A 27,895-nucleotide genomic window follows, 5' to 3' on the forward strand; every position below is an offset into this window, starting at 1 on the left:
AATCACACTAACTATGATCTGGGATCAGTGTGAGAACCTGCAGAGGCAGGATGAGTGCAGTGGACATGATGTTTGTTTCAATGGTTCTTCTAGTCTAACTAGGGAGGCAAAGAATGGGGGCTTAAGCATGAGTGCAACAAAAGGCAAAAGCAGAGAGCTGGATGGCATTGACCTGGAACTGATCAGTTCTTAGGGACAGACAGGAGACCAAGCAGAATAAAGGACCATTGTATAATGAATGGCCAGACTTTGTTCCTAATAGGTAAGCTTCAAGTCTGTGGGCATTTGTGCATGGTGAGTGTGTCTTTGTATGTATGGTGTTCCTTCAACTTCATCCTGAATCTATGCTAGGAGATGATTTAGGAGGGGACTCAGAATGATGGCTGACAACTTTAAAACCAAGTAGTTCAATCATGAAGACTTTATCCATATGCTGCTAGTCTGACCTGAGGAGACTAGTTGGGTCCTAGAGATTCAGTTATTCACATGGCCAATAACTCAGCCAATTGCTCCTGAGTCAAAACTCTGGACTGCTGTGCCATAGGTAAGTTTCCAAGCTGGTGATACACACTAAAGAATGTGGAAGGTAGGGTCCTGACGACGTGGATAGCCCACATTTAGGAATCTTCTAGAGCTATTATATCCCTATGTTGCAGATCCTGATTTGTAGCTTTTTTACATAGCCAAAATTGTAAGTATAGTGTTTCCTGAGCTCTGAAAGTTGTTCAGTTGAATTGCTGGTCCTGGAGGAGACATGGGAATCCAGGGATTGATAGCTGGTTAATCAGAAATGCAGGTGGCCTGATAATCTTAGAGCTTGTGGCTGGGTGTCCAAAGGGAGGGCATCCTCTCAGAGGACTGTAGTCTGGACCTGTGGAATTTGACCTGGCTCAGTAGTTAGTGTAGGAATTACCTTGCAAAGCTCATAATAGGAAATCCACTACTATTGACAAAATCAAGTCAGACGTGGGGTGCAGGGAGGGGGCACTTTGCCAAGGATTAGACTCAGAGAGAGAACACCAGAAGATGCATGTTAAGTATCTGGGCTCCTTCAGAAAGTATTTTGTAGGCATCACTCCCTGGGGGCGGGGGGGAAGGAGTAGGCTGTATTATTTTATTTATGAGTTGATAAAAGTAAACACAAGCCACAACAAATCAACCAACCTTGACTCGTGGCTCACCTGACATTTTCCAACTCCTTTAACTTTGGAAAAATTGCAACTCTTCATGACTTTCGTTTCCCCAGATTCAGCAGAACCCAGGTGAGTCCCCATTTCTAAGGCGTTGTGATTATACAGGATTAACATGCATTCTGAAAAGTACTAGGTCATTAAAGTAGTCTCCAAAAGCAAATTTGACTTGGATGTTCACATAGATATGAACAAATGTTCAAGTATCTGCCACATACTACGTGCTAGGCTGGGCTTTGAAGAGCCAGGGTTAATACGATGTGCACTGTTTCCGCTTGAAGCTCATCATCATCCCCTTAATGCTGCAGCAATGGAGTCAGCCTCTTATTATTTCCAAAGAGATCGCAATGAAGTAAGCAAACTGCGGGAAGGGGGCTAGATCAAAGAGCTAGCGGATTATCTGCATGGGGGTGGAAAAGGCTGGGGATGAGCCTGGTCTTACTGCTGGGAGAACAGAAATTGAGTGAAGATGGAATGTAATGGTCTCTGAGAGTCCAGCAGCTTTGGCAGGGTGTAACAATCACGTGAAGCAAGTCCCAACAGCAGGATGCCTGAGAATATTACACACAAGTAATAAGGGGCAAAATTCATACTGATAGAGTTGGGAGAGGTTAAGCAAGAAAGACGAGAGGGACTAGATAAGGCAGCATAAACACAACCAAAGATAGGCTAGTGTGGACGCAGGGATCTCTAGAGCCACTGGGGGGACTTTGTGTTCATATAGAATTCACCCTGAACTTCTCAGGCAGCCTCTCAGTCTAGGAATAGGCCTCCAGGAAGGTTCTGGCACTCTAGTGGGTTTGAGAACTTCTAGTTTATCCAGTTGTCAGAGGATGATGGCTGCTAATTACACAGAGGGACACAGCTGGTATCGACAATTACCCTTTTATTGTACCAATATGCTGATACGACATTGTTTCAGATAAACCAGCTTAGTTTCTACAATGGTGGATTTACAGCCTTGAGTTTGTCTTTTTCCATCTGTGAATTTTCATCCTCAGCTCTTGTTGGCATCTGAAATCTTGGTTAGTTGGGAGGTAATATGTGATTTTCTTTTAGTTCTCTCTCTCTCTCTCTCTTTCTTTTTGAGTGGGAGGTCAGCTCTGCCTCATACAGCAAAGTGAAATCAGTTGGATGCTGTTGGTGAAATCTCAAGGATGGCATGGAAGCTAAATTTTAACCGTTAAAATCATTTGAGCTAACCAAATCAACAATAAATCACAAACTCCAGATTTTTGTTTAAAGGGGAGGAGACCAAGCCAGTGGATGTGCAAATTAGCCAGGCCACGACTTGCTGGCTCTCGTTCACTTTGTAAACAAAAGCAGGCCTGAATTCAATCAAACATTACTTGTTAAAGTAAACTCGCAAAAAGCTGGTGAGAATTAAAGTAGAACAGAAGATGGCTTTAATAATTTCGTTCTCCAGCTCTTAGCTGAAAAAAAAAACCCCACCATTCTGATCTGTGGGGCGTGTTCTTCCCTTCAAAACATTAAACAGCATCTCAGTGGGGTTATTCATGTATTTAAAAATGTTACCTGTGGCACTGGGTGAATGACTTCTGAACTCTACATCTGTGGGTTTGGTGATCTTCTGGTAGGCTTTTAGAAGCTGCATCGAGGGAAGAAACGGGATTGATTGACAGATAACACATATCTGGCCTGCCACACTTGTTTGAAGTGACACCGGGAGATTAGTTATTTCTAGACTCTTTGCTTTGGTCTTTAATCTATGCAGAGCTGTTGAGCTTCCTCTTAAAACTGAGTAATGCCTGAGGGCTTTTGCTCTATGAACTGAAAAATAAGTGGACCATGGTCTTATCCCTCCCCTCCACCCCTACCCCACTCCCTCCACATAAAGTGTTCTGCTGAGGTCTGGATTCTGAGAGGAGCAACAGGAGTACTACCCAAAATCCCGGAAAAGGCAAGTCCAGAGGTTAAATAAAAGTCCAGGTTTTGCCCTACAAGTGCCAGGGCCATGGAAGGAGAATTGAACCTCAGGACAGTGTGCCAGGTCGGGGTTCATACACAGGACCAGAGTTTTCTGTTGGGGCAAGAGGTAGAGCTCCCAGCCATCCACCTGAGCTGTGGCAAGCCTGAGACCCCTTCCACCTGTGAGCTCGAGTGGCCTTCCAGAACCTCAAGATGAATCAACTCATTTCAGGACTGGCTTGTCAATGAGGAAATTCTACCCACCCCAGAAGGTCTCCAGAGAATCCTCCCTGCTTCCTTGCTTTTCTATGTTCTCTGCATTGTTGACAGCGAGGCAGACACAAAATATATTTAGCCTGAAAGATAACACACAGTAATGCCATAACAGTGTAGAGAGTGAGCGGGTGAGACCTGACAGGTGCAGAGCACATCGAGTGAAACCAAAGCAGTAAGAAGCTCTTTGTTCTGGTATGGACTCCAGGAGGCAAACCTCTCCATGGCCTCACTGAATCAGCCAACACCAACAGTGAACAGCTCGGGAGAACCCTGGGCTGCAGCTTCTTGGCCTGAGTCTGTACTCAGGTGTACCAGTTAGTCATAGAATAACTACAATACTGCCTCAAAGCTTTTACACACCTGAAGAGGAGTCACTTACTGCTTAGTGATGACTGCGAAGTAATTACCACTTGATTGTTAATAATTACCAATTGCAGGCCTATGTGATGACGGTGAACTAAAGGAAGCCTGCTTACAATTTCTTCTGGTTCTGTTGAGGGCTCCTTTCCAAACCACTATGGGAATAGAAACCATGGGGCCCATCCTTTTAGCTATTACAGTGGTTGAAAGAGGGCCTATCTCCCTCTTTTTTTTTTTTTTTAATCCTTGTTCTTGAAGTTGATGGCTCTGTTTTGAGAACCCCCAAATGGTTATCTTCCGTCCTGGTACTTGAAGATGGCTTTGACCCAACAGTTAACTATAGTGATTGTGTTGGCAAAGGTATTTGGCCTCCCATTCACCTAACAGAGGGAGGGAAGGTGGGCCTGTATTACTGACCTCTCAGGGAGGTCAGGACCCCTGAGTTTTTCCATGTTAAACCTCAGGTTTTCCTCTTTTGTGTCTCTCCCCCTGCCTAGAGACTCAGCACGTCACTTTTTCTAGTGTACATTGTTTGTCTGAAAACACACCTGGAGAGCTGCCTGGTTTGGGAATGACTTAAATTACAAAAAAAGCACAGCTGTCTCTAACAGCTCTAGGAGTTCATGCAACGAGCCTACGATTTATTGAGCAGGATTAGATGCTTATTGCCTATGACACTTTAAATACCATTACATTGAAGTTTATACAAGAAAGTCCAAGTTTAAAACTGGGATCCTAGCAGTAACAGCTGGGCCATTTGTTTATGTGATGGGCAGGAAGGGGAGACTTCTGTAATCTTGGTGTTTGGCTTCAGGATTCTGCTTGGGTGGGGGCAGGCGAATGCAGCTCATTTCGGATTGTCAAGCTGCACTGAACACAGCCAGCTAATTCGTCCCTCATGCGAAGATCTCTGCCAAGCTTCCTCTTGTATCCTCTTGTTCCCTCACACCTGACAAAGCCATGCTTGAAATACTGTAGCCCACCTCAATGACAGCAAGAACTCTGTCGCTAGCGAGCTCACAGCTCTCTCCCCCAGGCGGCTCACATTCCGCATTTTGTTTCTAGCATGAAAGACTTTGTTTTAAATCATAATAGCAACCAGGCTGTAGTCACATTAGAGCGCACATGGAGAGCTCGCACGAAGTCATGTGTTTTGGATTTGACGTTCTGATTTATGGTTGTGTGCTCCAGTTACACAGCTGCGAGCTCATTTTCCGACAAAGATGTTTTCTATTTTTCTATTACTCTGCTTCACCCCGTCTTTATGTTGGGGAAAATGAAAGCCACCAGGTGAAGTCATAACAGAAGTACAAATGTTTTCGTGTTTGGGTTGGAGAGCGTAATAAATAGTGGATACCAGCATTCCAAACACAGCTTGTTATTTTTGAATAAAAGTATAAAGGGAGTTGCTTACTGAATGTAATCACAAGTTAAAGAGTAAAGAGATCCATGGGAATTTGTCCAACCCAGAATCATCCTACAAGCTTTCCATGCCCATCACCTGATACCAATTTCCCAGGGAGAAAATGGTAATACTGCATTTTAGATATGTAAGTGAGCCCAGCTTCCTCTCTAGAATGCTTAATTCACTAAGCCCAAGAGGTTCAGCACTGGGAACTTGTAAAGGCAGCCTTTGCCAACCTGTTATCTGTGGAAATGAAGACAAAGTGAAGCAAAGACACCGTCACACAGTGGCTGGAGGCAGACCTCAGACAATACCTCCAATTTCTTTGTCTGCCACCCAGTATGTTCCTAACATCTAAATGCACACTGAATGGCACTTTCCATGATCAACTGGATACTTCACCAAAAGAACATTGTAAACAAGATTCCTATTAATGGTAAGAAAATCCATTCCACTGTTTGGAATATCCTCATTTCTAACCTGTTAGTTATTATTGTTGTTACATGTGGTGACAACTAAGCCCTACTTCTGGCTCTCCAGCATATCACATGATAATCTACTTTGCTTTCATTCTTGAGGAATATGACTAGCAAGAAATTAGAGCAGTCTTGTACAAGGTCTCTGGCTGAACCCGGGCTCACTGACTGGCCAGGCTGGCTGGCCAGTGTTCTCTGTCATTGAACATGATATGGTGACAAAGTATAAGGAATCAATAACTAGTTTTTCTTTCCTTTTTTCCTTTCCTCTTTCTTCCTTCCTCTCCCCCATGCTTCGTATTCCTCCCCATTTCTTCTTTGTTTCAAGGTGAAAACCTGGGACATCTAGGAAAATTGACATCAAGACAAAGTGGAAGCCAGAGAGAAATTCCTTTGGCATGGACCAGACTATTGAATCAAGCGTCTGTTGATGAGTCTCACTTTAGTCAAGTGAACATTTTTTTTAAATCCCATCTTGGGGTTATTCAGCATACAGCAGGCAGGGTAGAGAAGTAGAAAGACATTGCCCAGTGTGCCTATAATTCTTCAGACCATCCCTTAGGGACCCGAGTCTTTGTAGGATCTCCTTATTTCCCAATGAGGACATGGAGTGTCTGCCAGAGGCCATATAGGCACTCATACACCATATAAAAAGATGACAGTGGTACCACTGATTGTTGACTAGAGTTTGGCATAGAAAGACCATTTGGTAGATACTCTGAGAAGATGCTGAGAAATGTGTCTTTGACTGACAAGATAAACTAGGAGAAGGTAGTGCTGGCTAGTAATTTAAAATTCTCATTCTGACATATTTTGTCAGGATACTTATGTAAAGAACTTTAGAATTTGTCTAGTTCTTTCCACTCAATATTTTAAAAGAAGCTTGATATTAAGAGGGTTTTTTTTTTGCTTTACTTATTTATGTGTGTGTACATGGGTATGCATGTGCACATGAAGACAACCGAGGGAGTCTGTTATCTCTTTCCACCATGTCGGTGACAGTGGATATGGGCTGATGGGGCCATCCTTGTACCGTTGCTATCATTATATACTGATCAGAGGGAGTTCAGCAAGGCACTAAGTAGGCTTATGTCCAAGGCCCTTATATTTGCATGTCATATCCAATGATGTAGGGTAGAATTTTGATGTGTAACTTTCTATTTGTCTTCCCAAGGGCTTCCCAAAGTACATAAGCCTCAGGCTTCACTAACATAGATAACAGGTTGGGCTTCTACTCCTCCTGAACATAAAAGCAAGGGAAAAAAAAAACCCAAATCCATTTTAATGTGACCCTCCAATCCTGGGGACCTTTCCAGAACGAGAGTTTAAATACCACTTCCTTCTTCCCATGGGCAGAGAACAGCAACACCTTCTACTCTCGAAGGAGACAAAGAAGTGACATACTGGGCAGCCATTCCTGGTCAATAAACAGAGCAATGGGCTGTCCAAACAAACAGTCAGACTTTTGCAGTTCACCATCAGTCCTGGGAACTGGGGATGGAGCATGTGAACATGCTAAGACCAGGCAAAGAACCTGTGCCCACAGGAAGAAAATGAGGCTAATCATGCCAGGCAGACTTCATCTTCAGCAGGCTCTCTGAATGTCCTCTTAGTCTTTCACTGAAAGGCTTGCAGTTGGCACCACTGACTCTGCTTGTCTTCTGCAAAGGTAAGCTTCAAGCTAACTGTGCCACACCACCCATCTGTCCTGAAAGCCTTAGTTGCTGAGGTAGAGACAGGAAGTATGTAAATAAAGACATCATCAACTTTCAACTTTGGAAAGCATTACAGTGTGAGTCCTACACCTTCTAAGCTCACTCATACATATTAAAACTCTTTTCATAGCAGTACCTAGAGTATATCTTATACTATATTTGCATATTATCCTCTGGTTTGAATATATAAATATTTACTTACCCATCTCCTTATTGATGCAAGTTTTGCTATTGCATTCAGTGCAGTTATGCATATTTTATGTGTTAACTGTATACACTTAAATTGAATTTATAGCTTTATATTGCAATGGAATCTCTGAGACCATACTCCAAAGCCATTGCCCTGGGTTACAGCTTTAACACGTGATGGTATTTAGTGCTCTACAAGTTGTTAATATGCACTACTATTGATTTGTTTAAGTAAACATTTTGGTATCTTTATAATGATCCTCAATAAAAGCAATCATAAATTATTTATACTTAAGTATACATTATCTAGTATATTGAGATTTTTGGAGCCCAAAGTTGACTGAATAAGGTAAACATCCCATCTGGGATGTAGCATGACCATGTGTCATGATCTTTGTGAATTGAATAAACTTTATGTTACAGTCACACCAGATCCATCTAAATCCATCTACTAGATTTCTAAGTTATATGTCTTTACTTTTAGGCAGCTGCTATCATCTCAAACCTCTGTGAGTTAAATGGTAAATCAAATGTGCTTTTGATCTTTGGGTATTTCAACTGTCATTGCTCACTGATAGGCTGAACAGTAAACAGTAAAGGTAACAGAGGAAGTATCTCATAAAAGGCAAATGACATACAACCAAGGATGGCCCAGAAACTTCAGGGAGGGAATTCCAAATGCAAGCTCCAAGAAGACTTCACAGTAGGTATCTGTAGACTTAAAATTCTATAGTTGATGAGTGACCAGTCAGGGAGAAACACTTTTAAATGCAACCTGGGGGTTAAAACCTGGGAGATGAGCCTGGGGAGGTGACTGGGTCTAGGATGGACCTTTCAGCTTGCTCATTTAAAACAAAGGATCCCATCTTTTACCCAATGGCCAGAATGAAAATACCTGGAGTATGAAACCTGGAAGGCTCCATTTTTAACAATGTCCCTAAGATGTAACTGTTCTTAAAATTTACCAAATTCAAAAAGAAAATTTTACTCTTTTAGGCAGTGGTGAGCCTTTTAAAAACTTTGGATTCTTCTTGGAGGAGACTAAGTAAATCAGAATCAACTGTTTAGGGGACAGTGTGCAGGTGACTGGAGAGAAGAGAGGAAATGATCCTCAAAGAAGTTCTGCTGGCCAGATAGATGCCCTTGGGACATGCGTTCTGGGGACTGGGCTACCATCAGGATGTGCGAGGCTCAGAGCAGCCTGGTTAAAAGCAAGGATGCATTAGGACCATTTAAAACCAACATTAGTCTTAGTGCTCTCTGAAGGAGGCATAATTAGGAATGTAAAAGTCAGGTTACCGCTGCTTAGTGAGGAACAGAGCGAAGGGCGAGTCCATTAGAAGCTGCTTGTAAGACATTCACACTTTTAGAAAGTTGCTTTGATGACTTTGAAGGGGACAGGATGGAGAGAAAGCCAGCAAAACCAGTTCCTACTTCAAAGACCCATTACCAGTGTTTATCTTTTTAGGGCAATACACTTAATGTTTTGAGTAGCACTAAAAGGGACTTGGAATTTGAATATGACTGATTTGGTGGTTTGCAGGTAAGGTAGGGTGGAAGATTTACTCCTTGGGATGAGTCAATTCATACTTTTGAAGTCTTTGAATCTGCCTGTCTGTCTTTATATTTTATTTACACAATTCCACACACTCATATGCACTTTCAAATATATTAGAGACATCAATGCTGATGGTCACTATTCGGAGGTAACTGTGATAGGGAGCCCTTTTATTCCCTACTTGGAAACGAGGCAAGGTGAAGTGTTTTCTTTTTAGCAGAACTAGAAACCAGATTTTCCAAGTCCTAAGCCAGGATTCATCCTTGAAACTCCTTGAAGAAAATTAAAATACGGTGGAGATGCACTTAGATTAGAGCAATGATTGTGCCCTGAAGATACAACATTTGGAGAACTGCTTTGGCCTGGGAGGGGAAAAGCCACACACAGAGCATTTTGTCTGTCTGTCTGAGAAGGAGGGGGCGGGGAAGAAGAGGAGGAGGGGGAGGAAGGAGGAGAAGGAAGAAGAGGAAGGAAAAGAAGAGGAGGAGGAGGGGAGGAATCAGCAGCAGCAGCAGCAGGAAGAGGAGGAGGGGGAGGAGGAGTGGGGAGGATGAAGCAGTAGCAACAGCAGCCATGGCTCAACAGGAAAAGGCCCACTGTTGAGCAAGCCTCAGAAGCTCCCTGCTGGGGGCTTTAAGTTGGACTTTGACTGTTGATGTTAATCACTGAAGAACAGGATGACTTCCTTCTAAAACATCCTCTGAGCATAAGGACTACTGATTGCCATTGTCATCAGAGCAGTTGTGATATTTTACAAGAGAACCTTAAAATCAGGCCTGCTGATGCTCCATCATTAGGGAAGAGGTGGGGAGGCTCACCCACTCTCCTTCCTACACATCCCTCCAACTGAATCTAGTTTTGCCTAAAGCTTTGGCCCTAATCTCTCATGGTCCCATGGTCCCAGGAAGTGATAGAGTATGCTATAAGGTAACCGAAGTAGGAACTGGACACTTTCTATGTAGCTATGAGGAAGTCATTATACACACTGGGGTGATAGTTTACGGTGGTATGGCTTCTTTGGGGGGGTCACCTGAGCTCCTGTAACTCATGCTCCATAACGTAAGCTCACCCATGCTCTGTAAGTCACCTCATTGGCTTCCTGAGTTGGACTCTGACGTCATCCTTTAATCTGTTCAGGCTCAATCTGGGGTGAATGGAGCTCATGGCACAGAACCATTCTGTGTTCACACTTGGAAACTGCTAGGTCGGGGGGGGGGGAATCCAGTGGATTTAATTGTATAAAAGTGGTCTCTTGGAGATGCTTGAGTTTACATTTGCAAGTTGCTTAAAACTACATTCTAAACTAAGATAGGGTATTGAGCTACATTAGCACAGCGGCAGGCCAGCCACTAGAAGGGAAATTCATGGCTAGAGCCACATCCAGGGCTCAACCTATGTGCGCATTCAGTTATCTAGCTCTAGGTCAATAGCATCCAGTACTATCAACAGCACCTTGCTATTTTCAAAATGGTCTTGATTCTTCCTTTAAGTCAATCTGTGAATATTCATATAGACATCACTTCAGTCTCTGAAAACATACATGAAATCAGATATGTGAAGATTTGGTGATTCAACCTGCTGGCCTTTCTTTGGAGCCAGACCTATGCCAGTTCTGCAGTGTTGGTGGCTGGAGCCACTATGGGAAGAACTTTTTTTTTTCTTTTTTTAACATATGGAGGTCTCAATCTGCCCTGCTCAGCCCAGCAGCTCCTTCTGGCCCTTTAGAGATCAGAACCTTGGTTGCTTGGCCCCAAATCGACTTTGATTAATCACCAAACCTCATTCTTCAGTAATTTCATCTGGATAAAACATTGTGGTTTTTTGTTCTACTTACCCAGGAGCGTGTATCACTTTAGATGTCATTAAATAAGAACCATGTTTCCCCAGCAAGCCGGCTGCGGCAGTTAGCAGGAGGATGGATATGCTTTCTATGACTGGTTGGCTTTGGAAACCCAGCTTAGGAAGTCCTTGCTGATTGGAGAACACAAAAGGAAAGCTTAAACTCCATCCTCTCTTCTTTCCTATCTTTAAATCTCACTTGTCGTAAAGTATTCCCCGGGTAATAAATGGGTTTATATATGAAGGGCAACTCATAACAATATCTTTTATTATTTGAGTAAAGCAATTTTTTTTGTGTGTGTGTGTGCATGTGCTGTTTTAGTCTGCATGTTGCTAGAACGGGGAAATTAAAACCAGAGCATATGGCTTCATACGCCAGCTATGATTTGCTTTTTAGAGATATTTGTCTAGGAAGTAAATCTTGAAAATCAATATTAATCTCCAAAGAACTCCTACGGTTTTCAGTGAATGTGCAAACGGAGTTAACTTTTGCTTTTGTTTTTAATAAAACCGAGGAGGAAGAGCGAGGAGAGGGAGGTCCAGAAAGTTTGATGCAAGCCTTACAAAATTAGCATGTGAAGACAGAAGGCAGCCAAGAGGAAGACTTGAACATCCCCCTTCAATCTGACCAAAGTACACTTGCACTAGGGTGTCCAGAGGTGACCGCAGAACTCTATGTAACAGCACACAAGGATAAGACAGAGCAATCTATGCAAATGAGTCCACAATCTCATGCCATGCAAATGAGTCTCCAAAGCCCCTCGGTGCTCAGTGGCATAATTCTCAACTCGGTGCTAAATTCTCTCTTTTCTCCAGTCCATCTCTCACCCCTGCCTTCCTGCCTGAAATGGGCATGTATTATCTCTTAATACACCTTCTCTGCTTCTGCAGTAACTGTGTGTTCAGTTTCTTGTTTGAGCATAAAAGAACTGGAACTCTCAGTGTCTGCTCACAGAACCCAAAATATGGTCTGAGGACCCTAGTGAAGCCCGTGCTTACATCAGACGAGGCTGAAGAAGTTCAGGGTCCCATGCTTATCCCTAAAACAACCTCACTTGACTAGGGAGGCTGGATGCATAAACTGGTGACTAAAACATTCTGAGACTCAGTAGAGAAGGAGCAGAGTTAGTGCTCACAGCTCAGGCGCCGAGCCACGAGAGCCTTCAGATGCTGCTCTACTCAAAAAGCACCTCGCTGACATTCCACTGGAAGCTTTGGGGGCGCCACCGAGGCCGGCGGCGGAACCTCGCTCACCCCAGAACCATCTCTCACCCCAGGAAGCGGGTGCAACGCCACAGGTGCCATCACCCTGCTGTCGTTTTGACTCCCCCCGGGGGCTACCCCCAACCCGGCTGGGTCTGCTAGGTGCTCTCATGGCAGAGGATAGGATGAGAGGGTCTCCACCAGTGCCCTCTGGGCCCCCCATGGAGGAAGATGGACTAAGGTGGACCCCAAAGTCTCCTCTGGACTCTGACTCGGGCCTCCTCTCATGTACTCTACCTAATGGTTTTGGGGGACTGTCTGGTCCTGAAGGGGAGCGCAGCCTACTCATCAGTAATGTGTGCAGCATTGGAGACCACGTGGCTCAGGAACTTTTTCAGAGCTCTGACTTGGGCACTGCAGAAGAGGCAGATCGGACTGGGGAGAAAGCTGGCCAGCATAGCCCCCTTCGGGAGGAACATGTGACCTGTGTGCAGAGTATCTTAGATGAATTCCTTCAAACTTATGGCAGCCTCATCCCTCTCAGCACTGATGAAGTTGTAGAGAAGTTGGAGGACATTTTCCAGCAGGAGTTCTCTACACCCTCAAGGAAGACTCTGGTACTACAGCTGATCCAGTCTTATCAGCAGATGCCAGGCAACGCTATGGTAAGGGGCTTCCGGGTATCCTATAAGTGACACGTGCTCACCATGGATGACTTGGGTACCTTATATGGACAGAACTGGCTCAATGACCAGGTGATGAACATGTATGGAGACCTGGTCACGGATACAGTCCCTGAAAATGTGCATTTCTTCAACACTTTCTTCTATGATAAACTCCGTACCAACGGTTATGATGGGGTAAAGAGGTGGACCAAAAATGTGAACATCTTCAATAAGGAATTACTGCTAATCCCCATCCATCTGGAGGTGCACTGGTCCCTTATCTCAGTTGATGTAAGGCGATGTACCATCACCTATTTTGACTCCCAGCGAACTCTAAAACACCACTGCCCTAAGCATATTGCCAAGTATCTACAGGCAGAGGCAGTCAAAAAAGACCGACTGGACTTCCATCAGGGCTGGAAAGGTTACTTCAAAATGAATGTGGCCAGGCAGAATAATGACAGTGACTGTGGTGCCTTTGTGTTACAATACTGCAAGCACCTGGCCCTGTCTCAGCCATTCAGCTTCACCCAGCAGTACATGCCCAAACTCCGTCGTCAGATCTACAAGGAACTGTGTCACTGCAAACTCACTGTGTGAGCCTCATACCCCAGACCCTTTGCCCCTCAGTGGGCAGGGGGAAAGGGAGACCCTTCCCCAGAAACTCCAGTTCCTTTTTGTTTCTCTACCCAATTCCCTTTGGATTTTCATATTTAAATGTTTGATTTCTGTATTTTGTTTTCTTTGCTGCGAGTATATTGATTTCTGATGGGAAGGGAATGGCCACATAAAAGCCTCTTTCTCCCTCTATAGGAGAATGTTGCCTTGTGGCCTAGGTGGAGCAGCCATTCCTCCTTCCATGTTCAGAGGGCAGGAAAACAGTGTGGGGGTGGTGGGCGCGCAAAGGGATTACTGCCTGCCCGATCTTCAAATTTATATATATTTATGTATATATATATGCCACGGTCCTGCTCTGGTCAATAAAGGATCCTTTGAAGATTAAAACCAAATCTAACTGGATCTGAATCTTTGGAGGCAGTGCCATTCCAGACGAATAACCCCACCACTCTGCGTCGCGTTTCCCACCTGTAAAATGGGGGCAGTGGAGTTAAATACAGTGCTAATGTTTTTAGACCTAGATCAGTGCTTGTCAGCTTTACAAAGGTGTCAGGGATCAAAGAGTAGGTTTTGGAAGAGACAGGTTTCTTTGAGTTAAAAGACTTAGAAGAATTTCATGGACCATTAATTTTGGGCATAATAAGTGAAGAAGTTGTGTGTGTGTGTGTGTGTGTGTGTGTGTGTGTATGTGTGTGTGTGTGTGTGTAAAACACCCATGATATATTTTTTTAAGTCTTCATGTGGGATGGAGGAGAGACAGCTTAGAGACTCCTTCTGGAGCCTCATATGTATATTCCACTAATCTATATGACAAAAGTGCATCGAGTCCTCTATTTTATAATCAGAATTTTGTTTTAGTTTTAAGAGCGGTTCACTATGAAATATTTAGAAAGACCACAGAGGAGAAAATGCTCTGCTCTACCCCTGCGGGCATTGTGGTGCAGTTCATCGTTGTCTTCTTATTTTTATGTATGTGTGTGTCTCTGTGTGTGTCTATGTCTCTGTGTGTATCTTGTGTATGTGTGTATGTGTCTGTGTCTTTGTGAATGTGTGTATCTGTGTGTCTGTGTGTGTGTCTGTGCATGCGTCTCGGTGTATGTGTCTGTATGTCTGTGTAGGTGTGTGCCTGTGTGTGCATATCTGTCTCGGTGTGTGTATCTGTGTATGGGTGTCTGTATGTGTGTGTGAGACTCTGTGTGTATGTGTGTGTGTGTGTGTGAGGGGGAGCATGCATGTGCATGTGCATACACTCATATGTGCCCATGTGGAGGACAGAAGCACTGAGTGTGTCCCCCAACCCCCAGCACTCTCTACCTTAGATTTTTGGGACAAGGTCTCCCAGTGAACCTGGAGTTCTCCTGGTGAGAGTGGCCACCACTAAGCCCCAGCCTCTCCGGTGCTAGGATCATCAGCACCACATGCAGCTTTTTACAAGGGTGCTGGGACGCAAACTCACGTACGCATGCTGTGCGGCAGGGACTTTGCCAACTTTCCCCAGCCCACTTGAACACTTAAAAATTATATATCATGGCTGCCTTGCTTGCATGTATATCTATGCACTATGTGCACGACTCATGTCAGCAGAGACCAGAAGAAAGTATCATGTCCCCTAGGACTGGAATTACAGGCAACTGTGAGAGGCCATGCGGATTCTGGGAATTTCTTCTCTGGAAGAAGGGCCAGTGCTCACAGCCTCTGAGCCATCTCTCTCCAGCCCTTCCTTCAAGTGTTTAATGTTTCAGCTTAAAATAATTGCAGAGAGATTAAATTAATTTACACTTTTGAGCAATGTTTCAGAGTTTACATCTTGCTCTATAGCCACCAAAATTATTATAGTTGCCCTGTGTTTGTCACAGATTGCTTCTAAGACACCACCTGGAACTCTAGATCTGGCTGCCCAAGAATCTTAGATGACTCGGGGATGCTTATAACATGTTATGTGCTTATTTGCAAAAGATCAGCTTTATGTTAGTTATAGAGCTCAAGTCATGTTAATGTACTGTAAATAGCTGCTATATTATTACATCATTTAGGTAGTAACAATAAGGAAAAACCCAAAATGGCATCTGTATATAAATAGTACAAACAAGTACAGATGTAACCCCTTTTTGCCCAGGAGACATTTTTGGTCTGAAGATGGTTAAATCTATAAGTATAGAAGCCTGGATTCAGAGGGCTGATGCACCATAGATTTTAAAATATGATCTAGTATGTTAGTAGGGCCAGAGCCTTTTACTTTCATTTGCAATCGTTTGCTAATAATAGTGTGAGTTTTGGGGAGTTATGACTGACAAATTAGAATCACATATGTTTAAGAGATACAATGAACTTTCTAATATATGCATGCACTGTAAAATAATCTCTACTAGCTAATTAGCATCCACCAACTCCATTGTACAAATTATTCACTCCCTCTGTGTGTGGGATATAGTGTGCTGGCTGTTGGTCCTATGAATTTGCATGAACTCCTGCTATTAACTCTTTATAGTATATGTACCAAATTTCTTAATGTAGTCTGTCTCTAAAGCTCCCCCACCCCCAACCCCCAGCTTGTGATTTCTCTTTATTGCTTTCAGGTTTTGAAATTCTAAAATTTAGTTTGCCTTCTCTTTTTCCAAAACTGCATAAGAAATTCAACCTTTACCAAGAAGAGGTGTTGGCTTCTCTCCACTGTCGTGGTCTTGTTTCCCCTTTATCTCCTTCTTGAAGAGTCCATGACAATCAGCGGGAATCAGAGTAGACTCGGCAAGCTTAATTTTGTCATTTCTACAGTTTCTACTCTCAGGTCCAATCAGGGCCCCGAGACACCATTAACACATGCCGCGGGTATGTCACGGGCATGGAGGAAGTACCCACTTTCCCCCACCTTTTTGGAAATAAAGAGGCATGATTAACAAAGAATAAAACTTTGAAATGCCAGTTTATAAAATCCTAGTGTGTTTTGAATCAGTTAGCTGGTGACAAACCTTTCTGTTCTTTCCTGTCAGGCTGCTGGCTAAGCCCGTGGGGTTGAGTTTAAAATGCACACACAGTCTCATCACTCATAAAAATGTGCACACTGTCTCACCCCTCACTCCCCAGGAAGACAAGTTCTACCTTCTACCTAGTTTCTTGCCGACTGCTTTCCAGTAAGCAGAAAGGGAGGAGGGTTGCACAATCACTCAGGAAGTTGGATGTAAAGAGATTGTCTTAGCATTGTTTCCAAATTATCTTAAATGTCAGTCTAAAAGGCTTTTAACGTTTTTTATTTTGAACGGAAGTATTAACCAGAATCGCCGGGGGCAGTTAGTTTTGAGAAAAGCAATACCGTGCCTTTTAAATTAGGTAGAAATTTTTATGATTCAAATTCTTCTCTTATTATACCCAGATGGCAAACACAAGCCGCTGTCTCTGTGCCTTGGTGGAAATCAACCATCAAAGGGTCCTTGGCTAGGTGGTCTCTCGGAGAGGAGTCTGCCTGGTTGCCAGCAGCACCTTCCCTTTTGCCTTGCCCAGTGCTTTATCTTAGAGCATCTCCACCTCTGGAGATGGTGCAACTCTTTCTATAATACTCCTGTTGCACAGGCTGCATAGTTAGCGGAAGGCATGGCTTCCTCAGAGCCCTGCCTAGAATGGTGAATTGCTTGCTCATTGAACAAATAATTTGTTCAATGTAAACAGAGTGTGCTCCACCAGGGTTAGGAAAGCAAGTTTCATTTTAAAAGTAAAGTATAAAAACTGAAGAAAAGAACTTCAAAGTAGAATTTACTAGTCGCATCTCAATGTAAAACTCTCTCAGTGTGAGAAGACCTTTATCTAATGTGTGTGTGTACTTGTATACTGTGGAGAGAGGTGGAACTGGACACTAGGCAGCAAAACAGGCAGATATGAGGAGCCTGTGTAACCATCTTAGGCTATGGTGCTGTCACCAAGAGCCATCTCTGGGTCCATGGATCTGCTACAGCGGTGGGGAATGGGGATCTGTGTTGATGTCTGCCACCTGAGTTACCACCAAAGGCCATGAGAATGTCTGTGATTGGGGGATTTTCATGGTTTGGGCTGCTATTGGAGACTATATGGATGTCTGAGGGCCATAGGTAGACATGCTGAAGTGGCCTGCACTGCCACCGGAGGCCATGGTGACACCCAGGCCCATGCTGTTGCCAGGGGCTATGTCTGGGCCCACGATCCCAGCCAGAGTCTATGTTGGTGTCCCAGGTCCATGTTACCACCAAGGGCCATGCAGAGGTTCCTGGTCTGAACTGCTGCTTGAGCCACTGTGCTGAGCTGGCCCAGCCCTTTGCTGGCCACCACTCTAGAGAGAGCTGGTCCCACCCCTTGCCTGGACAACACAGCAGAGCTGCCCCTGGTGGTATGAGGGCAGGTGAGCTGGCCTCAAGAGCATGAGAGCAATAGAGCTGGCCCTACCCCTTGCTATCCTGGAGGATATATTCCAAGACCCAGAATGGATACCCCAAACTCTGAGTATTCCTGGACACTAGACTCATCCTTATATACATATAGTACTTCTTGATACACACATACGTACAAAAACATTTAATTTGTAAGGTAGGTGTTCTAATAAGTGAAGAATAGTATGTAATGAGAAAATAGAACAACTAAAGTGCAATGAGGCATTAACATAATGCAAATGCTGTAGGAGGGGTAGTCTCCCTGCTCTCCCTTCCTTAAAGTCTCCCATCATACTACACTTGCCTATTGTGATCATGTGAGATGACACTTAGGTGACAAGAAGTATTGTGAGCAATGTACAGTGTAAGGTAGCATTACTGTGGCCATTAAAGCTGGTAACAAAGGTGACTGGAATGAGCAGCATATACTGTGTGAATACACTGAACTGTATCATTCCTGTCCCGGGAGGAGAGAGAAGATTTTATCTAGCTCCTCAAGATGGCATGCAACTTGAAACTTGTGTATTGTTTATTTCCAGAATTTTCTACTTAATGTTTTCATATGATCATGGGTGACTGAAAGCACGGGTATGGGAGAATTCTAATGCAGAAAGAGAGAAGTGACAAGCGGCAGCCTTGATAGGAAAACTTGAAGATGAGGGCAGTGTTTCGGAGCCACCACTGTTATAGTTTTCCTTTCAAAAGTAAGTGTAGATGAGGGAGTTGTTAGAAGTCTGTCAGAGCTCATCTGTCTTAGTGTGTGTCTGGAAAGAAACATGGTGATAATTTAAAATTAGACTTGGAATGCTCATTATTGCAAGTTTTAGCAGGGGGTTAGCTCGGGTTGTATGTTGTCTAATTATTTAATATCTATTGTTCCCCCCCCCTTTTTCTATTTTAAATGACACTGGAGTTTATCTGGAGATCCAAAGTGGAGCTGGCAACTGTAGTCACAATCAGCTAATGGTACTGCTCTTCAAGAGGCTGGAATTTCCTCTTTAAGGATCCTGTGGGTGGACAATGACAGGCTGGGTTGTCTGTTGCTAAAACCGCTGTTGTGTGTTGAAAGGATGAGCAGCAGATCCAGGATTTTGGTTGTTTCACTCTGTCTGGATTCTTGCTAAACCCAAAGCTTGAAAAGAATGTTCATCACTGTGCCTTCCCTTGTGAAAGCGGAGGGGAGGGGAGTGGCGTCACTGGGACTCGGGACCTGAGTCAGTATGGTTGCAAACCTGGAACATGATTGTTTAAAGGTCACGGCTATGGAACAAGATCACAGTCAGATCGGTTTGTAAGTATTAAGTGCTGAGACCTAAAACCACATTGGAGAGCAAGGGACGAACTGTGCAACTTGCACCTTTATGGGACCTCAGCGAGGAGGAATTCCCCATGCCAAGCACGTGACCAATTCCATTAAAATGATGAGTATTATGAAGAAGGAAGCACAGGAATATGGGATTGAGGTGTGAGGGGGGTGTACCGAGCTGAAGGATTGTAAGAACACTACCTCAAATCTTTAAGAAAAAAAATGTTAGTGTTTAAAGCAGATGCAATGGGGCCTAGGAGGATAGCCCAGTGGTTAGGCACATGCACACAAAGCAAAAGAACCTGAGTTAGGATCCCTACAGCCCTTGTAGATGCTGTGTGCAGGTGGTGAGCCACTGGCAGATCAGAGGATTTAATTTTTGTAATCATATGAACCAATTATTTAATAAGTTTTTCTCTGTTTCTCTCTTCCTTCCTCTAACTCTTCTCTCCACTCCTCCCTCTCTCTCCCTCTCTCTTCAAATGTTTTCTGTGTATTCACACATGTACACATGTCCGTGCACACACACATACACACACACACACACACACACACCCTCACTCACTCACATTTACATATTCAGTAAGTTCTGTTCTCTGAAGGCCTGCCTTATATTCTGCTCTTCCCTGAAAGAAGTTCTCCATAACCCATGTGGCTAGGCTGAGATCTCCTCCTCGGGACTGTAACTGTGTTGTAGATTTATTCCTTTTTAAAGTCAGTCTTTTTCAGGATCTCAGCTTTTGTTTTTAATATTCCAGAGATCAACAGCCAAATGAAGCATGTGATTCTGAATTACAACATTCAAATCCTGTTGAGTCTGAGTGTCCTTCCTTATATGTATATATAAAAACATAGTTATTATACATCTAAAACTTTCCTTTTTAAAAGTACTTTGAGAAAGACTATGTAGTACAACTCCAATGGACAGAGAAGCTCCACAAGGAAGGAATATTTTTAGAAGTGATGTCAGGGTCCTGGAGTGGCACTGCCTATATGGGGACATTGGTGTGAAGACCATGAGTTATAGGGATAGGATATTGGTTATGTGGAGCAGGACTGAGTGTTCAGTAAACTAGATTGAGGGCAATAGAAGCCAAATTTTGGTTAAAGAAAGGATCTCCTGATGTTGAAATAAGGAATTCTAACAAGCGCTGATATTTTTATTTTTTTAATGACTATGACAAGGCACCTGACAGAAATGACTTATGGGAGAAACTGGTTTCTTAGGCTCATGGGTTCAGAGAATTTCAGTTCATCATGGCAGAGCAGTTCAAATTGTGGCAGGAGGGATCTGTGACTGCAACTGTCTGCATCCCAGAAGAGCTGAAGGCAGAGAATGTGGTAGGAATGAGGGGCTATTTATAACAGTAAATAATGGCATTATTTATTATTATTATCATTACTATTATTATTACTATTCTTATTAATGGCTTCCCTCAAGTGGCCTGCTGTCTGTCCCTAGCTGTGCCTCACCTCAAAGACAAGAGTGCCTGTGAGGGATAGCTCAGAATCAAACTATAACAACAATCCTGTCAGCACATTGGTTTACAGAGTAGGGGTGAGGCAAATACAGACTCTACTCACTGACAGCTGTGTGTGTGTGGTGTCCCCAAGAGAAAAGAGAAGCAATGTCACCCCAGTAGCAGCCTATATAGCTGGGATGTGTATCTTTGTTTCTAAATACCTTTCCTCATCAAAGACAAAAGAAGACAAATCAAGTCAAAGCAAACAAACAAAGGCCAGATCTTATTAGAGAAATGGCTGATTCTAGAAGTGAGCAGAAAAGACACGGGATGATTCTGGACGACTTTGTGTGCCTGAATAAATAAATAAATAAATAAATAAATAAATAAATAACCAAAGTTCACCAAGAATGGCCGATGTGGAGGTCCCTAAGTACTTACAGGCTCTTCTGTGGGGCCCCAGCACTGAATCTAGAATAAGATGGACCCAAAAGGTTAGTGATCACAAAGAATGAGGGAACAAGTACAAATATGTAGTACAAAATAAACTTTCTTCCTTTTAGTGAAACATCAAACAATAAATGTAAAAAGACAAAATTTGAAAACTTGACTTGTATAAACTATAATAATGAGAGAGAGAGAGAGAGAGATCCAGAACAAGTAGTGGATGAACAAGAGGAGCAAATACCAGCATGGTCTTAAAATGTAGACACACAGTATGTTAACTAATTAATTTACACTCATAATGTAAATTAGGTATATCTAAAATATACTTAGAGTGGAAAACCCAATAGATGTTACCTGTCTACACATGCCACTGTTATTATGCTGTTCATTTCTGAGGTTTTTCTTCCTAAAAGAAGTTGCTGCAAATCACAGAGAGACATCCAGACTAGAGACTATATGGCTACATAGCTGCCATATCATCTTTAGGCACATTACATTCAAGCATTTCATAATGAGGAAAATCACAGTTTAGTAGCTGCTAAGGGCTCTGTGGGTCCTGGGTCAGGAAAGGACATTAGAGAGGTCATTTAGTTAGCAATATTTTGCCTATAGCTTATTTTCAAATGATTTCAAGATATATGTGTACAGATAGAGCGATAAATGTGAAAGAGAACATAAAACACTCTACTTCAGAATCTGGACAGAGAATATCCTAAGGTTTCTGGAAACTTTCCTGTAAATTTGAGGCAACTTAAAAAAAAATAAAAGGTTTAAAATGTAAAGGATCAGAAATTCAAGGATTTTAGACTTGGTTATTTCACTGTTAAAAGCCAGGCACCAAAGTATAGGACAGTAATTACTGGGGGGAGGATTGTTGTTGTTGTTGTTGTTGTTGTTTTTAAATCCATGTTTAACTCAGTAAAGCATTGTGCTTAAAAGAACTTAAGCTTCAAACCAATTCTGTTTATTGGGGTTCACATGTCTTTGTAACAGGCAGCTTCCTGCCACTATGGAAAAAGGGCTTATAAGGCTTTAGAAGCCTTCATAGACTTCAAATAAGTCTTATGAAACAACATGTTCACGTGTTAAGTGTAAATGAGTCAGAAACATAAGGATTACATTTCCCCTAAAATACACAGGGGTTTGAAAATGAAGGGAAAAATGCTGAGGGCAAAACGTGTTTTGTATTTTGGCAAACCCAAAACATTTGAAAAAAAGAGGTTTGATGTTTGATGAACCCTAAACACTACAGCTTGCTCGTCTTTCATTGAGATGAAGACCACTAGAGCATCTTTGTGTGAAAAGACAGAATCCCACTGGAGCTGCCTGTGAACCCCTTACTAGTGTAGAACTTGACTGATTTTCATTTCACTAATTCACAAACTTCCTTACTCCCATGGTGGTTGGTGGTCTCTGCCACAAGCATTCTCAGCACAGACATAATAAGAGAATCCTGAAGAGGACGTCTGGGATTGCTAAGACTTCATTAGTCTTACAAAATGCACTTCGGGGCACATCCACTGTACAATAAAACATTAGCATAAATCATTAAAATGGAACCATGCCGTGTCAGGATAAATACAAGGAGTGTGTTTTATGTGGAATTGTTCTTATTTCTGGAAATTGATTTGTTCACTTGCTAATTTGCGAAACTGAGTAATCAGACTTCCAGTTGTGTGAATTAAGGCAGTGAGACTTTTGTTCACTGATTTCCCATCAATACTCCTGTCTGCAACTGAAGTTTCTAATGTTGAAATGGCAGGAACAAACTCTGATGGACAGTGGAGGGAGAGTGTGGGATGGAAAGAGATTTCCTTCTTGAAGTTCTCAAAGGACCTCTATCCCATCCCAGTGATAAGCCTTCAGTTTCTCACCCCGTACCCTCATCAAACAATGGTTCCTCCATTAAATCCAGTTGGTTGGCTTTTGGTTTTTGACTGAAGATACTGAGGAGCCAGTCAGTAAGCAGTGTTCTTCCATGGCTTTTGCTCAGTTCCTGCCTAGAGTTCCTGCCCTGGCATCCCAAACCCCTTCCTCCTCAAGTTGTGTTTGGTCATTTTGTTTTATCACAACCATAGAAATCCTAACTAAGACATCTGCCTTTATCAGATCTATGTTTTTTCATTTTGCATAAGTGCACCTTACTGATAGTGCTGAAGACCCAAAGTTTTATTGAAGCCCAATGGATTAATCTTTATTTGTGCGTTGGAATATCAGACTTTGGACCATCAAGTGCTATAGAGCATAGGCTTATGAAGATAAACCCCTGTTCTTTCTCCTAAAATATTTATGCCTTTTGTTCCCAGTTTGGACTTCCTGATACACGTTGATTTACAGTTTTGTATAGAAAAAGGTAAAGAGATCAAATCCTGTCACCTGTGAGGACACCACACCATCCCAGTCACACTTGGAGTAAACTCCTTTTGCTCATGTGATTGTCAAATCTTTCCTGATCACCAACCAACCGTTGATGTCTGACATTACTCCCAACTTCTCTTTTGTTTTGTTTTTTTCAAGACAGGGTTTGCCTGTGTAGCTCCAGCTGTCCTGGAACTTGCTCTGTAGACCAGGTTGTCCTTGAACTAAAATATCTGCCTCCTGAGTGCTGGGATTGAAGTGTGTGCTACCTTGCTGGTCTTTATTCCCACTTTCTTAATCCCACAATCCACACCACTCACCCCTAAATTTGGTTGTACTCCTTGTGTATCTAAGTAGTTAGCCAAAGCATGGTGACTCTTCCCAAAAGTATGCTTTTTGTTCAAGTATTAGACAAGAATTCACTTCTAACATATCTGAGACAAGAAATGAGGAGCAATGGTTTGCCCTTCCTGTTACATAAAGTTAGTCACACAGTAGCTAAAAAGAAAATGGCCTGAATCTGACATCCACAGGTTCGTGTGTCAAGACGTGCTCCCTAGTTTGTGAAGGGACTGTTATGAAGTCTGTGGAGCCTTCGATGGAAGTACAAGGTACAAAGCTTTGAAGGCTCTTAGCTGACCCTGATACTTCCCAAGTCTGTCTGAGTCCATCACTGTCTGAACAGTCTGCCTCAAGTGTACATTGCTCTGGGAAGACCTGCTCTTGTCTCCATGTCTTCCCAACCACCATAAAGTAAACCCTCCTGAGTAAGTGCCCTGGATGTCACACTGAAATGACGAGCTGGATCTGCTGCTGATCAGTGACACTGTGGCACAGGACTATGGGTTTTAAAAGGCAGCTGTGACTCATCTCCAAGTGGTGTGTGTTTGAAAGGTGCTGGGAGCTGATTAAAGGTGTTCTAAGAATAAAATATGTGTCAAGTTTTAAAGGCTTTAGTTTGTGAAAAGGTTAAAAGTATCTCACTAACAAGTCATCCGTTGAAGAGGTTTTTCTGTTGATAGTATTTTAAACTTAGGGTTAAATAAAACATAACGCTACAATTAGTTTTTACTTAATTCCTTTTCTGTTTTTCATGTATTTATTATCATTACCATTAGTGTGTGTGTGTGTGTGTGTGTGTGTGTGTGTGTGTGGTGCAGGTCAACCAGAAGTCAATATTGTGTGTCTCTCAATTGCTCCCTACATCATGTTTTGAGACCTAGGTTTTCACTGAACCTAGAACTCACTGACTTGGCTAGACCCAAGGGCCAGCAAACCCTAGGGCTTCTCCTCTGGGTAATATGTAGCTCATAGTTTATTGCCTGAGCCATCTCTCCAACTCCCATTTCCCCCTCTTAAAGGTAGTATCTGAACATTTTAAAGACACACAGCTGACCAGTATATGGCTTGTGATCATTGCCCAGTGTGAGTGACAGGCAACATTCTAAACTGGTCATGTTTGCAAGTTTCTGGCATGCATACACCTCTCTCAGTTAGTTCATCAAATGCTGATTTAAGTACTGTGTTCAAGCATTCAAGTGTTTTTAGAGATGGAACTAAATAATTCTAGTCAGTTGACTCCAAGAGAGGAAGACTGTCCAGTGGGCCACTTTCAGTGACTATTACTTGCTAATGATTCCTTAGCTAAGAGAGTAGCATCTAGCCTCCTTCCATGCTAGGACTTTGTCTGGCTTGAGCTTGTGCAAGTCTTGGGCATGCTTATGGACTGGCTGGGGAGGCACATGGCAAGGAATTATGGGTGGCTCCTGATAGCCAAGACCAATCCCCAGGCTGCACTGTCAGAAAAGGGGATCCTCTAGGATACAAATTCTCTCACCAGCCACTGAGCATAGAGCAGACCCTGAACCTCGGATGAGAATTGGAGCCCCTGCTTATCAATTTCTTATCAATTTCACCCCTGGAGACTGATCTACAGAAACTATGATGTAAGAAGTGTGGGATGTGCATTGAGTTGCTAAATTTATGTCTATTTGCTACCCAGCTACAGAAAAGCAGTGAACCATGTTCTAAAGCAGGTTTGTTGATCCTCTCTATGACTGACAGCAAATCATCCTTGTGAATAGGATCAAGTCAATAAATCTGTGTGCACGGTACACTTTAAACAAAGGGATGAGCCACACTCCAAGAAAAAAAACACACTGAGGGAGCAACAGAGTAAGCTCCTAAATGAGCAGCTTGGACATGTGACCCTGCGTCATATTGTTTATTTTGCTAGAGATCAAAATGCTAGGCTTTCTAACACAGCTCAGAAAACACTTTTCCTGCCACTTTCCAGTTTTTGAATATTTAGTATATTCTCTAGCTCTTTTTACATTCCATTAAAATCATTTTTAAAAGTAAAACAAAACAAGCCTCCCCCCAATATATTACCCTCCCCAAACCCAAACAACAGCTAACTACACTTTTCTCTGTAAATATGAGTAAAATATAGACTATCTAATGATCTCTGGGATATCCTTGGAAGTTCTAGTTTTGGACTTCCAAGTGCCAGAGATTAGAGACTGCTTGGAATTTTGGAATCTTATGAAGTGTTGTTGTAAGGATTGGGTAGGTGAATAAAAAGGGCCAGGGCCTTCAGTTGAAAAGTGAGTAATACAAAGATATCACCATCACCCTTTAGCATTTAACCCTTACATCCAGGGACAGCGGACTATATATTCACTACAGGCATTCCAATTTAAGTTCAAATTTTAATACAAATGTATATGCTGTAGTCCAGAGCAGAGTGAGGACTATAATTGTCAAGAGGAAGATCCAGGACTGGAGGTGTGTGTGTGTATGTGTGTGTGTGTGTGTGTGTGTGTGTGTTCACGTGTACCAGTGGCGATCAGAAATTGAAGTCAGGTGTTTCTCCTACCCGTTCTCCACCTTACTCTTTTTGAGGCAGGGTCTCTCGATGAACCTGGAGCTCACCAGTTCAGCTAGGCTAGCCAGCAAGCTTGAGAATCCATCTGTCACTGCCTCCCCAGCCCTGGTACTACAGATATGTGCTGCTACCCATGACCTTTTACATGGATGTTGGGAAACTGAACTCAGGCCCTCATGCTTGTACAGCAAGAGTATCACCACGGGAGCCACGCCCCTTGCCTGGGCTTCCTCCATCTTTACTGGAATTGCACTCATTGCACTCTCTCCTGCTAAGCACATGTCCTTTCAAACCTGCTGGAGCTTCCGTTTCCCATGGAAAGGCATTGCTGAAGGTTACCCTTGTTTTGTTGATTTTCCATCCAGCCTGCCTCTCACCTTTGTTACTCAACTGTGGGCATTTTTACCTGGAATTTCTACCCTGGGACTCCTGGAGTGCTCTTTGGCTATGAGTGCCATGTTCTTTATCTATTTGGGTATGCCATTTGTTTGGCAGAACAGCCAGTCAAGTCTTTGAATACTAGCCCACAGGAGTAGCATTTAAGTAGACTGACTATAGTAACCACAAATGCATTCCAGATATGGGTCAGGGCAGGGATGGTTGTACCAAATAAGAGTTGATTTAACAGGTTAGAAATCTCATTTTTTATCAGGTCAAGATTTTCAATGTGAAAATACTATTTACTTTGTTATGCATTTCAAATTAAAATAATTTCGAATTAGGATGATTTTCCTTCGTAGTCTAAATCAGACCAAAGAGTGCCTCTTCCTCTTCCCCTTCTCCTGCTTCTTGTCATCCTCCCACCACCCATCCGTGCTTTCTTCATTAAGGCAGTATCTCACGCAGCCCATGCTGCCCTCAAATTTACTTTGTAGTCTAGGATGACCTTGAACTCCTGATCTTTCTGCCTCTACCTCATGAATGCTGGGATCGAGGTGTGTGCCACTGTGCATAGTTTCTGTCGTTCCAAGGGTCAATCCTAAGGCCTCCTGGCTAGTACTTGCCAACCGAGTTACATGCAAGCTTCTTGATGCACATGAAAGTGTGGTAAGAACACAAACTGATAGTTTCGGCATACTAACTTGGGACACAGCTGTCATGTTTCATTCAAGAATTTCGAGAGGATTCCATCAAACAAGGAGGCCAGTTGTTTTGAAATTTGAAATATTCTAGCTCCTGTTGGATATGAATTTTAACTGGAAGGATTGTTACCATTTTAGGAGTTTGGGGTCCAGATCATTATTTTTCTCTGCCACTCTTGTGACCTCCATGTGGGACACACAATGCACACTTTAACAGGTATTGGCAAATGCTACATATGTAGTTTATTCTCCCAACTCTTTGCTTGGACAAAATTATTTACATCCATATTAATTCAATCCTGATTTTATTTTAGAAGCAGCTGAGGGAAGCCACATTTATCTTTGTCACTATGCAGCCAGCTAAGAATTAAGGAGGCCGTGTGGTTAGAGGATTGTTGAAAATGCCCAGCTCATTAGAGATGGTCAAGTTTTGAAAGAGTCGATTGAGTCTGAGAGGGCCCCAAAGTGTGGCTCTTTCCCTGAAGTGTAATCAAATTAATACGCTGTACATGGTATCAGGGAGTTCACTGCCTCGTGA

General features: G+C 42.9%; 1 pseudogene; it reads left to right on the top strand.

Annotated features, from left to right (window-relative positions):
* Positions 1-12,072: 12,072 nt before the first annotated feature.
* On the top strand, positions 12,073-13,697 carry LOC110309736 (annotated as a pseudogene).
* The last annotated feature ends 14,198 nt before the right edge of the window (positions 13,698-27,895 follow it).

The sequence above is a fragment of the Mus caroli genome, chromosome 14 (assembly GCF_900094665.2).
Source record: "Mus caroli chromosome 14, CAROLI_EIJ_v1.1, whole genome shotgun sequence".
Lineage (NCBI taxonomy): Eukaryota > Metazoa > Chordata > Mammalia > Rodentia > Muridae > Mus > Mus caroli.